The sequence below is a fragment of the Oncorhynchus mykiss genome, chromosome 6 (assembly GCF_057628025.1).
Source record: "Oncorhynchus mykiss isolate SJ-2025 chromosome 6, ASM5762802v1, whole genome shotgun sequence".
Taxonomy (NCBI): Eukaryota; Metazoa; Chordata; class Actinopteri; order Salmoniformes; family Salmonidae; genus Oncorhynchus; species Oncorhynchus mykiss.
In genome coordinates this window covers 47,851,156-47,867,956 of record NC_143027.1, presented here as the reverse complement: position 1 = coordinate 47,867,956, position 16,801 = coordinate 47,851,156, and the positions used below count along the sequence as shown (strand labels likewise).

The window sequence follows — 16,801 nt, the reverse complement described above, 5'->3', positions numbered from 1 at the left end:
GGAAGGGCAGTGCAGTGGAGCAGCAGTGCAGTGGAGTATCTTCAACAGCCATAGGCCCAGGGATTTCACATCACATTCCATGATGCAATGCAGAATACGGCTTCACACAGAACAATCACCAAACCCATAAGATAACACTTAGCACAGCCAAACATAATGTATCACATGAAGAGGCATGTGTGTTCTCCAGACGTGATACCTTGTCATGGACCTGCTGTTTTGATCTTCGCTCTCCCTCTCCCCCACCTCTCTCTCTCTCTCTCTCTTTCTTTCTCTCTCTCTCTCTCTCTCTACCACACCTGTTGTCTCGACCTCTGAATGTTTGGCTATGAAAAGCCAACTGACAATTACTCCGGAGGTGCTGACCTGTTGCACCCTCTGTAACCACATTATTTTGTTGATTCTGCTGGTCATCTATGAAGAATGTTTGAACTACAGTACTTGAAGAACGATCTGGCCTTACATTCTGGCCATGTACGCTTATAATCTCCACCGGCACAGCCAGAAGAGGACTAGCCACCCCTCAGAGCCTGGTTCCTCTCTAGGTTTCTTCCTAGGTTCCTGTTTTTCTAGAGAGTTTTTCCTAGCCACCGTGCTTCTAAATCTGCATTGCATGCTATTTGAGGTTTTAAGCTGGGTGTCGGAATAAGCATTTTGTGACATCTGCCGATGTAAAAAGGGCTTTATAAATAAATTGTACTGATTGATTGATGATTGATTGTATGAAATGGAGTAGCATATATCCATCATGTAAAATGAACATTGGGCACTGTCTCCATGGAGTATAAATCAAATCAAATCTATTTGTCACATACACATGGTTAGCAGATGTTAATGCGAGTGTAGCGAAATGCTTGTGCTTCTAGTTCCGACAATGCAGTAATAACCAACGAGTAATCTAACTAACAATTCCAAAACTACTACCTCATACACACAAGTGTAAAGGGATAAAGAATATGTACATACAGATATATGAATGAGTGATGGTACAGAGCGGCATAGGCAAGATGCAGTAGATGATATAGAGTACAGTATATACGTATACATATGAGATGAATAATGTAGGGTATATAAACATTATATTAAGTAGCATTGTTTAAAGTGGCTAGTGATATATTTTACATCAATTCCCATCAATTCCCATTATTAAAGTGGCTAGAGTTGAATCAGTGTGTTGGCAGCAGCCACTGAATGTTAGTGGTGGCTTTTTAACAGTGATGGCCTTGAGATAGAAGCTGTTTTTCAGTCTCTCGGTCCCAGCTTTGATGCACCTGTACTGACCTCACCTTCTGGATGATAGCGGGGTGAACAGGCAGTGGCTCGGGTGGTTGTTGTCCTTGATGATCTTTATGGCCTTCCTGTGACATCGGGTGGTGTAGGTGTCCTGGAGGGCAGGTAGTTTGCCCCCGGTGATGCGTTTTGGAGACCTCATTACCCTCTGGAGAGCCTTACGGTTGTGGGCGGAGCAGTTGCCGTACCAGGCGGTGATACAACCCGACAGGATGCTCTCGATTGTGCATCTGTAGAAGTTTGTGAGTGCTTTTGGTGACAAGCCAAATTTCTTCAGCCTCCTGAGGTTGAAGAGGCGCTGCTGCGCCTTCTTCACGATGCTGTCTGTGTGGGTGGACCAATTCAGTTTGTCTGTGATGTGTACGTCGAGGAACTTAAAACTTACTACCCTCTCCACTACTGTCCCATCGATGTGGATAGGGGGGTGTTCCCTCTGCTGTTTCCTGAAGTCCACAATCATCTCCTTAGTTTTGTTGACGTTGAGTGTGAGGTTATTTTCCTGACACCACATTCCGAGGGCCCTCACCTCCTCCCTGTAGGCCGTCTCGTCGTTGTTGGTAATCAAGCCTACCACTGTTGTGTCGTCCGCAAACTTGATGATTGACTTGGAGGCGTGCGTGGCCACGCAGTCGTGGGTGAACAGGGAGTACAGGAGAGGGCTCAGAACACACCCTTGTGGGGCCCCAGTGTTGAGGATCAGCAGGGTGGAGATGTTGTTACCTACCCTCACCACCTGGGGGCGGCCCGTCAGGAAGTCCAGTACCCAGTTGCACAGGGCGGGGTCGAGACCCAGGGTCTCGAGCTTGATGACGAGTTTGGAGGGTACTATGGTGTTAAATGCTGAGCTGTAGTCGATGAACAGCATTCTCACATATTCCTCTTGTCCAGATGGGTTAGGGCAGTGTGCAGTGTGGTTGAGATTGCATCGTCTGTGGTCCTATTTGGGCGGTAAGCAAATTGGAGTGGGTCTAGGATGTCAGGTAGGGTGGAGGTGATATGGTCCTTGACTAGTCTCTCAAAGCACTTCATGATGACGGATGTGCTGCCATCCTGTTAGAAGGTAACAGATTATTTTATTACAATGGTTCAATTGGATTTTCATTGTGTTCAATTGTGTTATTTGCCCCCTAGTGGATGTTTCTGGTACTTAGAAAGACTACGCAAACAGGAAGGAGAGAATTTGTTCTGCACGCATAGAAGCAGCTACAAACAACGCTACGGTGCAGGTCTTTCAATGTAGTTATTTCTTGTCACGCTTCAGCCTTGGAAAATATTTGTTTGTAAGTTCAATTCAAGCGTTTAGCTAATGATTATAATATTGTTATTGATAGAGTTGCTTACATATCAATGTTGGTTGCATTTACTCACAAATTGCAATGCCTTTCATGTTGTCGTTAGCTGTATTACTTTGCTCGTGCGTCATGCAAACGAATTGTAAAATATACAATACTGTAGTTTTGTTACTGTTCCTAGTGTAATGTGCTTTGTTATTCTACATAAATGGTTGTACATTATTAGAGTAATGAAAGGAGCCAATTACCATATGAGTAACAATTAGCTATATGGTTTGGCATCATGCCAGATGCATGGTACCTTAGCGCGTGCTTTGTATTTATGCAACTTCAAATGTATAATGTACAGCTACAGTGTTTCGGTGTGAATTGAATACTAAAGTATATTCTTTTCTGTATTTTGCAGTTTCACAACATAAACGTTTTCAATATATTCATTCAAGAAAAGTCACGCCTTGGGAGTTTTATTGAAGACTTAGTTGTTAGCTATCTGTCTAGTTTTGCATGGGAACGCAACTCAAGGGCAGAATAACGGAAGTGAGTGCTACGGGGCGGTAGTCGTTTAGCTCAGTTACCTTAGCTTTCTTGGGAACAGGAACAATGGTGGCCCTCTTGAAGCATGTGGGAACAGCAGACTGGGATATGGATTGATTGAATATGTCCGTAAACACACCAGCCAGCTGGTCTGCGCATGCTCTGAGGGCGCGGCTGGGGATGCCGTCTGGGCCTGCAGCCTTGCGAGGGTTAACACGTTTAAATGTTTTACTCACCTCGGCTGCAGTGAAGGAGAGTCCGCATGTTTTGGTTGCGGGCCGTGTCAGTGGTACTGTATTGTCCTCAAAGCGGGCAAAAAAGTTATTTAGTCTGCCTGGGAGCAAGACATCCTGGTCCGTGACTGGGCCGGTTTTCTTTTTGTAATCCGTGATTGACTGTAGACCCTGCCACATACCTCTTGTGTCTGAGCCGTTGAATTGCGATTCTACTTTGTCTTTATACTGACGCTTAGCTTGTTTGATTGCGTTGCGGAGGGAATAGCTACACTGTTTGTATTCGGTCATGTTTCCGGTCACCTAGCCCTGATTAAAAGCAGTGGTTCGCGCTTTCAGTTTCACGCGAATGCTGCCATCAATCCACGGTTTCTGGTTTGGGAATGTTTTAATCGTTGCTATGGGAACGACATCTTCAACGCACGTTCTAATGAACTCGCTCACCGAATCAGCATATTCGTCAATGTTGTTGTTAGATGCAGCCTTAGGCAATGTATATTTACAATGTATATTTACGTGGTGCATAACATTATCTCATATCACATGCATGGCAATGTAACGGATGTGAAACGCTAGCTTAGTTAGCGGTGGTTCGCGCTAAATAGTGTTTCAATCGGTGACGTCACTTGCTCTGAGACCTTGAAGTAGTGTGGTTCCCCTTGCTCTGCAAGGGCCGCGGCTTTTGTGGAGCGATGGGTAACGACGCTTCGTGGGTGACTGTTGTTGATGTCTGCAGAGGGCTTTTGTGGAGCGATGGGTAACGATGCTTCGAGGGTGACTGTTGTTGATGTGTGCAGAGGGTCCCTGGTTCGCGCCCGGGTATGGGCGATGGGACGGTCTAAAGTTATACTGTTACAGCAAGACATGATTGATGTAATTAGATGCTCTGGAGAGATCCCACCCTCCTTCCCCAACACATGTAAAATGCTTAGAAACCACCAGAAACCTGTGAAATAGGTCAACAGATGATGTTTTATCTCCTCTCAAGGTCTGTTGATTTACAGTATCTCACAATCAGGAACTGATCCCATGTGATATGTCAAAACAAGTTGATACATGTGTTATCATGGTGCATTGGGTTTGTATTTGTATTTATTGTGGATCCCCTTTAGCTGCAGCAGTTACTCTTCATGGGGTCCAGTAAAATGAAGGCAGTTATACAATTGTAAAAACATTCCCGATACATTCACAACAGATTTCACAAAATCCATGTTCCTGTTTGATTTCGGGGTAGGCTGTCAACAGCACGTACTGTGACACTATGATATATATTCTGATCAAGTCAACAATACCTCTAGGCATATCTGACGTCATGTATTTGATATCTTTATGTGAAGGTTCATGTCCATATTGACATCAGTTCATTGTGTTTGAGGACGGTTCACTGACCAGTTTTCAACGGATACGACTAGACGAGTTTAACAGTTACAGAACAGCTACAGTAGCCTATCAGAACAGCTGCAGTATCAGAGGCGCAGAGCCTTAATTAACGGGCTACACATAATGGCTGACAGCCAGGTAAGGTTCATTTTAGCCTACGTTTAATGAGCTTTACAGTTGTCCTAATCCCATCTTGTTCTAATGGCAAGTCTGCCTTAAGTGCAGAAACTATGGTTGATATTAGAAAATAAGTATGATTGGAAGTTTAGGCAAGTAATTCCAATTGGGGAATTGTTGTGGGATGTTAGCATACCATATTGCGCGTGTAGCATTCATGCCATGGATGATTGTGCAGGCCGGCAGGTTGCTACAGGATCCTAGTATCATGTATGTTATAGGGATCAGATCTGGATGACTTTTTCACCTGAACTGCTCATTGGCTGTCCATAATGAGCCCAGCGAGCAGGATGTGTAGCTGGGCTCTGCAATAATTAGCTCCCAGAGCAATTAGAAATAACTATTCTTGTTTTAAAAGCGTCATTACAACTAGCAACATGATGGTCAGCCACCTCTAAGCAGGACTCAGTAGAAACGCTATGTGTTGGATTTGTCCATGTCTCGCTAAATTAACCTCGCTACCATAACAGCCGTGAAGAATTTATACTACAGTTTTAAGGGATCTCTCTGAAGGTTTTAGATGATATTATATGTAATTATAGTATCGTTATACATAGGCTAGCAGGAAAATCCGCATGAGATATCCATAGAACTGAGCCCTGCTCAGGTGCTGCCCAGAGGGGAGATGGGACGGTCCCCTGATGCCAAGAAACGTGTCAGCTCTATGCAGCGGACAGCTCCACAGTGCTGAAATAGTTCAATCCCCCTTGAACGTCTGATTTGAAATTATTCTGCAAGTGGTTATAATTTATTGCACGTCCTAGTTTTGCAGCTTTACAACCTCAGAATTATAGCTAATGGATGGCAGCGAGTTACGTTTTTGTATATGGTGATGAATGACGATGCATGATAAACCATAAATTAAACGCAAAAACGTGCACTTAGACATATTTTCGTTTGGCAGAACTTTGACAAGCTTTGATTTGTTTTCTAATGACATTGACAATTCATATAGACATTAGACTTAGGCCTAATTGTGACATCATGTGTGTATGACATCTTTGAAGAATGCTCTGCCTTCAGCCAATCGGAATCGAGTATTCAACAATGCTTTGGCATAATTCAAGGACGTTCATATTCACTTCAGTTGTCTGCCGATGGTTCACTGACGTTTTTTCAAAGGAGGTATTAGTATTTCCTCTAAACAGCCTACAACAATAAGCTACTCATCATGTCAGATGACAGCAAGGTATGGTTCATTTGCCTATTTTGAGTTTAGAGGAGAAATTACTAACAATATAGTAGGTCACTAACACAGCAATAGGTCTCACTGGTTTGATCCATGGCCTGAAATCTGACCACTATTGCCATTTTGTTTGAAATAGGAGCGAATAAGTTTTTTCATAAAGTCACAACCTAGGACTGATATTGACCTCTTATTTATCCACCAGAGCGTGAAATGGGAGGATCCCTAGGATGACCAAAATAAGGTTGTGGAGAATATGAAGGATGAAACAGAGACACATGAGACCAGCAAAGACAGGACAGGAGGCAAGGTAAGAAATATGCTGTCCTTTACACATGCTCTGCTTACTTAGGCACAGATCTAGGATTAGTTTACTATCACTAAATCCTAGCCTTAAAGCATTAGGAGGAGACGCTACACTGACCTTAGATCTGCTATGAGACCTATAATCTGTTGTCATGTAGGCTAAACGTAAGTCCAGTGGCTGTGCCAAGAAGACTTCCGTGGAGGAGGACAGCAGCATTGGTGCAGGTCCGAGATTACTTCATGTTGGGTGCAGGTTGTGTTCAAATTCATCAGCACTAATCTAAGATAGTATCTATATAGGTGAAAGCAATATAGTGGAGGCCTGCAGAGAGATGTGCTTTTACCTGTCCAGTGCAATCAAATCACTAAAGGTGAAGGAAATTAGGGATCAAGTTCAGATTCAACTTTAGATTTCTCTATGCGCTTTCCCAGAGTCTTCTCAGACACCCGGGTGTGGTTTCCGGGAAAGGGGATCTATCATTGAGCAGCTGGAGAAGGAGGCTCAAAGGACTCTAATGCCTTCTCTCAAGATTGGGACATGCTGTGCCCCAATCCTCCTCTCCTTCCTGAGGAGTCTAACTGATGAGCAAGTCCCATGTCTTTTTCCAACCTCACATACAACAACTCTGAATTTATAATCATAGTGCACCTTCTAACCACAAATGGGATTTCAAACACTACACCTAACCCTAACATTACTGTAACCACACACCTAACTCTTCCTGTATATCAAGAACAAAATGTCTCATGTACTTGCTAATAGCTTAAATACATGTTTATTTTCCCTGACATGGCTATCTAGTGACTCCACTAACTCAACACCAGTGTGCAGGTAAAATATGTTTCCTTTCTTTTCTTTTCTCTAGTCAATGGAGAGTGATTCAGCATGGCATGAAAAATAACGTAAGTCTCTCCACATAAGGTTCTGGTCAAAAGTTGTGCGCTATATAGGGAATGGTGTCATGGAATTGCTTGATTGACAAAAACATTACTCTGTTTGTTGGCCATAGCTCACATTCGAGCAGCTCTCCATGCTGTGTCTGAAGATTGTTAAAGTCGTGACCCAGACAGCCCTCCGCATTCTCCTACCAGCGCTGGCTCGTATCATGGGGGTGAACCTGAGGAGTGGGGCAACCTCCCCAGAATCCCAGTGCTCTCTGACAGGGTCTGAGGATTCCTTAGGCAGTCTGGATGAGAGAGAGAAAAGGCTGCTGATCAGTGAGATGAACTACTGGACTAAGGAGAGGAGGAGGAATGGCAGTGCAGGATGCCGCCAAAAATCCACTCGCAGAACCTCATCACCATGCTGTTCGCCTAAGAGGTATGTTCACAGCAATATTTCAACTTAATAATTGCAAGACCTGATCCATACTTATCATAAATTATTAACTTGGAATTCACACCTTGTAGTTTTAAGTTCTGGTCAGAAATGTTGCCACTGAGGGGGTGGGTCCAGGTGAAAGTCATTTTTAACTGGGTAAGCCATGAAGTCATCTATGAATAAATAGATCAGGTACATGCCTTTCAGAATTAATCATATTCTGATGTCGTACAAACATAAAAATCAGGCAAAAAATCGTGTCAGTTGGCTTTAGGCTTCTAGAACTACGGTGGTATGAGAAGTAATCCATCATTGCTCTAATTTGGTTTTCAGGCTCACTAATGACCCAGATTAGATACAGTTGGTCACATTTGCATGGCATAAGTGGTGATTGTGTGTTTATCTTCAAGGTCCCAGACCTCATTGCAGAGCTTGCCTGCAACTAGAGAGGCTCCCCTCATGGAGGAGCCTCTGAAGGCTCTTTTTGGGGTAACGGAAGAGAGCCTTCTGATATCCCTGGTTGAGGGTCACTCCAACCACACCTCCTCCGAGTTGAGCTGTGCTATCGTGGGGGAGGTGGTACACCAGCTTAACTCTGGCCTCTCAGTGGCCATTGAGGCCAGCCCGGGGAGTTGCCCCCCTATTGACAGTCAGGACATAGCAGCAGGCAAGGAGGTCATTCGGGTAGCCTCGGTGCAGATCCTGGCCGAGCTACAGAGCCAAACGTCTGAGCCAGAGTGGTTAGGGTTTATCGAGCCCTTCATGGACCCTGTGACCGATGATGTGCTGGATGCCATTGTCGGCACAATGGACAAAATGGCACAGGACTTCAACATCCTATTGGATCTGGCCAAGAAGATGACAATCTTGGGGTCTAAATTTCTGACCAATCTTCAATGTGACCTTGATGTTGAGTGTCCATCTGGGAAGGAAGGGACCACACACTTTCTCAAAGAGACTGGGTCCTCTACCAGTGTGGTGGCCAGAAAGATTCAGACCCTCTCTAGCCCCGACTTTCAGTCTAAAGCCCTGAAGGCGGTGAGCACCATCCTTACAAGGAAAGTCAGCAGCTCTTCTGGCATGGCTCCTTCCTCTAGGCCTTCTAGTGCTGCTCCTAGCCTTACTGAAGCCCCCCTGAATACCAGCTGCACAGCCCTGACATCTGTAACCTCCACTGCCACAGTGATTGTTAAGGCATTTGTGGGAGGCATGGAGACGATAGCATCATTTGAAGGCACATGTGAAGCAGTTGATTGGCCAGTTCCTGTAAATGACCACAAAACAGGATCTTCACAGATGATAACCTTCTCTCTAACCCACACACTCTACGGCCGTATACGAGCAAAGCTGAGGGACCTTTTAACTCTATCCACTCGAGAAGAAGGTGTGGCTAAGGATGCTTCTCTTAAGGAGTCTTCAGACACCCTGGAAAAGGCAACTGTTTCAACTGTTGAGGTCCAGTTACCCAGCACCGAACTTAGTAGAGTTCCCAGAGAGAGCCAACCAATACCAGCTCTCTGTCTCTCCAATCTGGATACCAGTACTCAAGAAGTTCTTAGCAGTGTTTTTTCCATCTACAAGTCAGTTATCAAAAGTGGAGAGTAAATCCTTGGCCGTTGTCAGTTCATCTGATGAGTCCCTTGAGGCTTGTTGGTTTGTTGATGGTGTCCTATCAAAGCTTGATGACTATTCTATTTCCCAGTCACCCTCACCCAATGAAGACTTGAGCGTGAGTACTCAATATTCTCAACTGAGCTCAGAAGAGAGTGTCAGAATCACAGAGTCCTCAACTAGTCTGATTCAGAGCATTAAGAAGCTCTCTAGCAATGACTTTCAGACTCAGGCAGAAGAGGCAGTGAGTAAAGTGCTGATGAGATCCAGTCATTCCTTTATCACACAGATCAGCCATACTGGTCTTCAGAAAAGTCTGCAGGCTGGCTTATCATCTAGCTCACCATCTGAGATCCATGTCCTTTCAGAATCCATGTCCTCTGAGAATACAGCCTCTGGATTAGTGGAAACCTTTGTCAAAGGAATGGCGACTATTTTCCAGAAAAATGAGTCCACTGACACTGTGCTACTGGAAAGAAGTGGGAGAGTTTCGCAGTGCTCCCACGGGGGCTCCCAACTGGATGATACTGAATTGAGTGTTAAAATATCAGAGGAGAAGCTATGGTCAACAGCTAAGACCATCTGCGTCAGTATGAAGAACACACTTAAGGATTTCTTCACAGGGCTGAAGCCATCCGGATCCGAAAGGACAGAAAAGGCTTCTTCCAAAGCGACCCTTGGGGAAATCCTGGTTGCTATCCAGAGTGAAGTCTCAAACTTCGGGCGAATGAAGGATTCCAGGGAGCTCCTTCAGATCAATGATATGGTAGGAACTATGCTGAAGGAGGTTGAGAAAAGTGAGGATGACAGTGAACAAGTCTGCCAAGACATCCCTAGAACATGTTCATCTTTGTCCACTTCTTTAAATGGCCGTAGTTCCTTGTCCAGCTCTTCAAATGGTCCTAGGTCAGAGTGTGAGTTAGAGATCAACCTCCCTGGCACTCCCATCCCTGACAAAGTGCCTTTTGATCTGACCTGCCCCATCGTCAGGAGCTCCTGCATCGACACCAGGGTCTCTAAAATGCCAGAGATTTCTTCAAGTGACCTAAAGACAAAGATGATGGCACACACAGATGACCCCCAGCATCGTAACAGTCCAATGACTGACAGCAGCCGACCACCGAGTGCTAAAGCCTCTTTTCGATCCTCCACTCCGTCTTTCACCAGCAAGCGAACAACTTTGGTACCAAAGGGAGATGGGATTGACATTGAAGAGAATGAGGTGTGTATCCCCAGCAGCTCTGGCCATCTGAGGGAGCTCTTAATCACCCCGGACATCAGCATTCCCACTGCATTCCCACTGCAGTACTTGATGGACTCCAGCAAAGATGATGGCATCTGTTTTGTCACCATACTGGTGATAAGGTTGCTATCGGAGATCAGACCCTCAGCCCTAGATAGACCCTCCCAACAGGCAGCAGATCTGACAGAAACATCTCAGCAACTCATCAGACAAGTCCTGTCTGAGTTCTATGCTGCATCCAGATTCACCAGGACACAGGCTTATTCCCAGAACCTGAACATCCAAAGGGTGTTCAGAGGTGTACATAAAAACCTCATGGAGGAGTTTGGCTCTTATAACACCCTGCAAGCAGCTATTTCCTCCCAGGACCCTGCATTTGACCGAGTCCTGGTAAAGTCCTTGACCCAGCAGCTGGTACAGGGATACAAGGAGGCGTCAAGACCAGCTTCTGCTGCAACAAACCCATCAGACCAGGCTGAGACAGAGAGGGGGGCTGAGCAGAAAGCAAGAAGGAGCTTCCTTTGCTTTTCAATGACCAAACTCAGGATCAACTTCAAGGTATAGCAGGGAGTTAGCATTTGTTTTTGGTTCCAGTTAGGTGCTGATGTTATTGATGTGGCTACGATAAGACAAATACATGAAATAAATATGTTTTATTCACCACTAAATTGTTGCCTTGGATTCAGAAGTGTTCCATTTATTTATTTATTTATTCTCTGTACCATTTTCTTTACCTTTCTTCTGTTAGCGTTCCAAGAGAGGAAACAAAAATGACTGCCATTCAGTCCAGGACCAGACTGAGATTCCCTCTACTGATGGACATTGCATAGGTAAGGATGTTTTAGAGCTCTGCTATAGCTTGTAGTTTTGTTTAGGTGTGTGTTAGAAACATAGGTATGCCTACCAAACTCATAGCACTGTTATTTTTCAATGTTACTACACTGCATCTCTCTCTCTCTCTTACCCCATCCATTTCTCTTGTGTTTCTAGCTCCAGTTGGAGAGGTTTCTCCCTCCATATCTCAGCCTGTCAAAAAACGATCCTTGATTGTCAGGGTCTTTTCAGCACTGATGAAGCCATTCAGGCGCTTCACCAAGAAGAACCTGTAACCTGTTACGCTGCATAAAGAACTACTTTTGTAACAGCAAGACTTTTGACAAGAGGAATTTCTGCATGTCTACCCTTTCAAAGTCTATTTGATCAAATAAATGCCAATGATTTTACAAGAATTTCAAGTGTTTTGGAAGATTGATAATACTGAAGCAGATTTTCTCAGAGAAATGCACTAGTTCCCCCTTGGTTACACATTTATTGTTCAGCTTTTGAGTTGGCAGGACATAGGGCGTCAGGTAGCCTTGTGGTTAGAGCATTGGGCCAGTTACCGAAAGGTTGCTAGCGTCAGATCCCTGAACAAATATGTTGTTATGCTCCTGAACAAGGTAGTTAACCCACTGTTCCTAAGCTGTCATTGTAAATAAGAATTTGTTCTGAACTGACTTGTCTAGGAAAATAAATAAAATAACCAGAGCTTGACTCTAATACAATAGTTGCTGCATAGACTGTCAGATAACCAGATGTTCTCTATTAATTTAGTTAGATTGGTAAGAGCTTATTAGCAGCAAGGGAAAACACATAGAGGATAATTAGCTATCTGCAGCTAGATCAACCCTCTGAGATGCTTTCTATATTTTTTTTCTATATTTTTTCATTTCACCTTTATTTAACCAGGTAGGCAAGTTGAGAACAAGTTCTCATTTACAATTGCGACTTGGCCAAGATAAAGCAAAGCAGTTCGACACATACAACGACACAGGGTTACACATGGAGTAAAACAAACAGTAATACAGTATAAACAAGTCTATATACGATGTGAGCAAATGAGGTGAGAGAAGGGATGTAAAAGGCAAAAAAAGGCCATGGTGGCAAAGTAAATACATTATAGCAAGTAAAACACTGGAATGGTAGATTTGCAGTGGAAGAATGTGCAAAGTAGAAGTAAAAAATGATGGGGTGCCAAGGAGCTAAATAAATAAATAAAATAATTACAGTAGGGAAAGAGGTAGTTGATTGGGCTAAATTATAGGTGGGCTATGTACAGGTGCAGTAATCTGTGAGCTGCTCTGACAGTTGGTGCTGAAAGCTAGTGAGGGAGATAAGTGTTTCCAGTTTCAGAGATTTTTGTAGTTCGTCCCAGTCATTGGCAGCAGAGAACTGGAAGGAGAGGCGGCCAAAGAAAGAATTGGTTTTGGGGGTGACCAGAGAGATATACCTGCTGGAGCGCGTGCTACAGGTGGGTGATGCTATGGTGACCAGCGAGCTGAGATAAGGGGGGACTTTACCTAGCAGGGTCTTGTAGATGACATGGAGCCAGTGGGTTTGGCGACGAGTATGAAGCGAGGGCCAGCCAACGAGAGCGTACAGGTCGCAATGGTGGGTAGTATATGGGGCTTTGGTGACAAAACGGATTGCACTGTGATAGACTGCATCCAATTTGTTGAGTAGGGTATTGGAGGCTATTTTGTAAATGACATCGCCAAAGCCGAGTATTGGTAGGGTGGTCAGTTTTACAAGGGTATGTTTGGCAGCATGAGTGAAGGATGCTTTGTTGCGAAATAGGAAGCCAATTCTAGATTTAACTTTGGATTGGAGATGTTTGATGTGGGTCTGGAAGGAGAGTTTACAGTCTAACCAGACACCTAGGTATTTGTAGTTGTCCACGTATTCTAAGTCAGAGCCGTCCAGAGTAGTGATGTTGGACAGGCGGGCAGGTGCAGGCAGCGATCGGTTGAAGAGCATGCATTTAGTTTTACTTGTATTTAAGAGCAATTGGAGGCCACGGAAGGAGAGTTGTATGGCATTGAAGCTTGCCTGGAGGGTTGTTAACACAGTGTCCAAAGAAGGGCTAGAAGTATACAGAATGGTGTTGTCTGCGTAGAGGTGGATCAGAGACTCACCAGCAGCAAGAGCGACATCATTGATGTATACAGAGAAGAGAATCGGTCCAAGAATTGAACCCTGTGGCACCCCCATAGAGACTGCCAGAGGTCCGGACAGCAGACCCTCCGATTTGACACACTGAACTCTATCAGAGAAGTAGTTGGTGAACCAGGCGAGGCAATCATTTGAGAAACCAAGGCTGTCGAGTCTGACGATGAGGATGTGGTGATTGACAGAGTCGAAAGCCTTGGCCAGATCAATGAATACGGCTGCACAGTAATGTTTCTTATCGATGGCGGTTAAGATATCGTTTAGGACCTTGAGCGTGGCTGAGGTGCACCCATGACCATAGCAGAGAAGGTATGGTGAGATTCGAAATGGTCAGTAATCTGTTTGTTGACTTGGCTTTCGAAGACCTCAGAGTAGGATAGGGTAGGATAGATATAGGTCTGTAGTAGTTTGGGTCAAGAGTGTCCCCCCCTTTGAAGAGGGGGATGACCGCAGCTGCTTTCCAATCTTTGGGAATCTCAGACGACACGAAAGAGAGGTTAAACAGGCTAGTAATAGGGGTGGCAACAATTTCGGCAGATATATTAGATATTAGATAGATTTTAGAAAGAAAGGGTCCAGATTGTCTAGCCCGGGTGATTTGTAGGGGTCCAGATTTTGCAGCTCTTTCAGAACATCAGCTGACTGGATTTGGGAGAAGGAGAAATGGGGAAGGCTTGGGCGAGTTGCTGTGGGGGGTGCAGTGCTGTTGACCGGGGTAGGAGTAGCCAGGTGGAAAGCATGGCCAGCCGTAGAAAAATGCTTATTGAAATTCTCAATTATAGTGTATTTATCAGTGGTGACAGTGTTTCCAATCTTCAGTGTAGTGGCAAGCTGGCAGGAGGTGTTCTTGTTCTCCATGGACTTTACAGTGTCCCAAAACTTTTTTGAGTTGGTGTTGCAGGAAGCAAATTTCTGCTTGAAAAAGCTAGCCTTGGCCTCCCGGGTGGCGCAGCGGTTAAGGGCGCTGTACTGCAGCGCCAGCTGTGCCATCAGAGTCCCTGGGTTCGCGTCCAGGCTCTGTCGTAACCGGCCGCGACCGGGAGGTCCGTGGGGCTACGCACAATTGGCCTAGCGTCGTCCGGGTTAGGGAGGGCTTGGTCGGTAGGGATGTCCTTGTCTCATCGTGCACCAGCGACTCCTGTGGCGGGCCGGGCGCAGTGTGCGCTAACCAAGGTTGCCAGGTTCACGGTGTTTCCTCCGACACATTGGTGCGGCTGGCTTCCGGGTTGGATGCGCGCTGTGATAAGAAGCAGTGCGGCTTGGTTGGGTTGTGTATCGGAGGACGCATGACTTTCAACCTTCGTCTCTCCCAAGCCCGTACGGGAGTTGTAGTGATGAGACAAGATAGTAGCTACCACAACAATTGGATACCACGAAATTGGGGAGAAAAATGGGTAAAAATTCAAACAAATAAAAAAAGCTAGCCTTGGCTTTTCTAACTGCCTGTGTTAATGGTTTCTAGCTTCCCTGAACAGCTGCATATCACGGGGGCTGTTCGATGCTAATGCAGAACGCCATAGGATGTTTTTGTGTTGGTTAAGGGCAGTCAGGTCTGTTCCTGGTTCTAAATGTCTTGAATGGGGCATGCTTATTTAAGATAGTTAGGAAGGCATTTAAAAAAAATAACCAGGCATCCTCTACTGACGGGATGAGATCAATATCCTTCCAGGATACCCCGGCCAGGTCGATTAGAAAGGCCTGCTCGCTGAAGTGTTTCAGGGAGCGTTTGACAGTGATGACTGGAGGTCGTTTGACCGCTGACCCATTACGGATGCAGGCAATGAGGCAGTGATCGCTGAGATCTTGGTTGAAGACAGCAGAGGTGTATTTAGAGGGCAAGTTGGTTAGGATGATATCTATGAGGGTGCCCGTGTTTAAGGCTTTGGGGAGGTACCTGGTAGGTTCATTGATAATTTGTGTGAGATTGAGGGCATCAAGCTTAGATTGTCGGATGGCTGGGGTGTTAAGCATGTTCCAGTTTAGGTCGCCTAGCAGCACGAGCTCTGAAGATAGATGGGGGGCAATCAGTTCACATATGGTGTCCAGAGCACAGCTGGAGGCAGAGGGTGGTCTATAGCAGGCGGCAACGGTGAGAGACTTGTTTTTAGAGAGGTGGATTTTTAAAAGTAGAAGTTCAAATTGTTTGGGTACAGACCTGGATAGTAGGACAGAACTCTGCAGGCTATCTTTGCAGTAGATTGCAACACCGCCCACTTTTGCAGTTCTATCTTGTCTGAAAATGTTGTAGTTTGGGATGAAAATTTCAGAATTTTTGGTGGTCTTCCTATGCCAGGATTCAGACACAGCTAGAACATCCGGGTTGGCAGAGTGTGCTAAAGCAGTGAATAAAACAAACTTAGGGAGGAGGCTTCTAATGTTAACATGCATGAAACCAAGGCTATTACGGTTACAGAAGTCATCAAAAGAGAGCGCCTGGGGAATAGGAGTGGAGCTAGGCACCGCAGGGCCTGGATTCACCTCTACATCGCCAGAGGAACAGAGGAGGAGTAGGATAAGGGTATGGCTAAAAGCAATAAGAATTGGTCGTCTAGAACGTCTGGAACAGAGAGTAAAAGGAGGTTTCTGGGGGCGATAAAATAGCTTCAAGGTATAATGTACAGACAAAGGTATGGTAGGATGTGAATACAGTGGAGGTAAACCTAGGTATTGAGTGATGATGAGAGAGATATTGTCTCTAGAAACATCATTGAAACCAGGAGATGTCATCGCATGTGTGGGTGGTGGAACTAATAGGTTGGATAAGGTATAGTGAGCAGGACTAGAGGCTCTACATTGAAATAAGCCAATAAACACTAACCAGAACAGCAATGGACAAGGCATATTGACATTAAGGAGAGGCATGCTTAGTCGAATGATCAAAAGGGTCCAGAAAGTAGTGAGGTTGGTTGGGGTCACGGCGATTCAGACAGCTAGCCGGGCCATCGGTAGCAAGCTAGCATAGGATGGAGGTCTGTTTTTAGCCACCTCGTGCGTTTCCGTCAGTAGGATTAGTGGGGTTCCTTGTGGTAGCGGGGATCAATCCAATTCGCAAAAAAAAATAGATATAGTTATAGAAGCCCAAGAAGAAAAAAAAAACATTATACATTTTTTTTGTCCGATAGGTCTATTCAGATAGCAGCCGATAAGACAGCTAACGATTAGCGGACCGCAGATGGAAGTTCAGGTAACGTCGCGACGGAGGAGCCAGCCGGATAACTCCCTTGGGTAGATAACGTCAGT

General features: G+C 45.1%; 1 long non-coding RNA gene across 2 annotated transcripts; it reads left to right on the top strand.

The window, feature by feature from the left end:
• The first annotated feature begins 2,457 nt into the window (after positions 1-2,457).
• Positions 2,458-11,403, top strand: LOC118947728 (uncharacterized). Of its 2 annotated transcripts, XR_016496711.1 has the most exons (5): positions 2,458-2,570; positions 6,298-6,402; positions 6,557-7,301; positions 7,409-7,719; positions 11,322-11,403. It is a non-coding gene; the product is annotated as an uncharacterized LOC118947728 (long non-coding RNA). The 2 variants fall into 2 exon arrangements; XR_005052129.2 differs by lacking the exons at positions 6,298-6,402; positions 6,557-7,301; positions 7,409-7,719; positions 11,322-11,403 and adding an exon at positions 2,989-3,029 and having other exon boundaries at positions 2,466-2,570.
• The last annotated feature ends 5,398 nt before the right edge of the window (positions 11,404-16,801 follow it).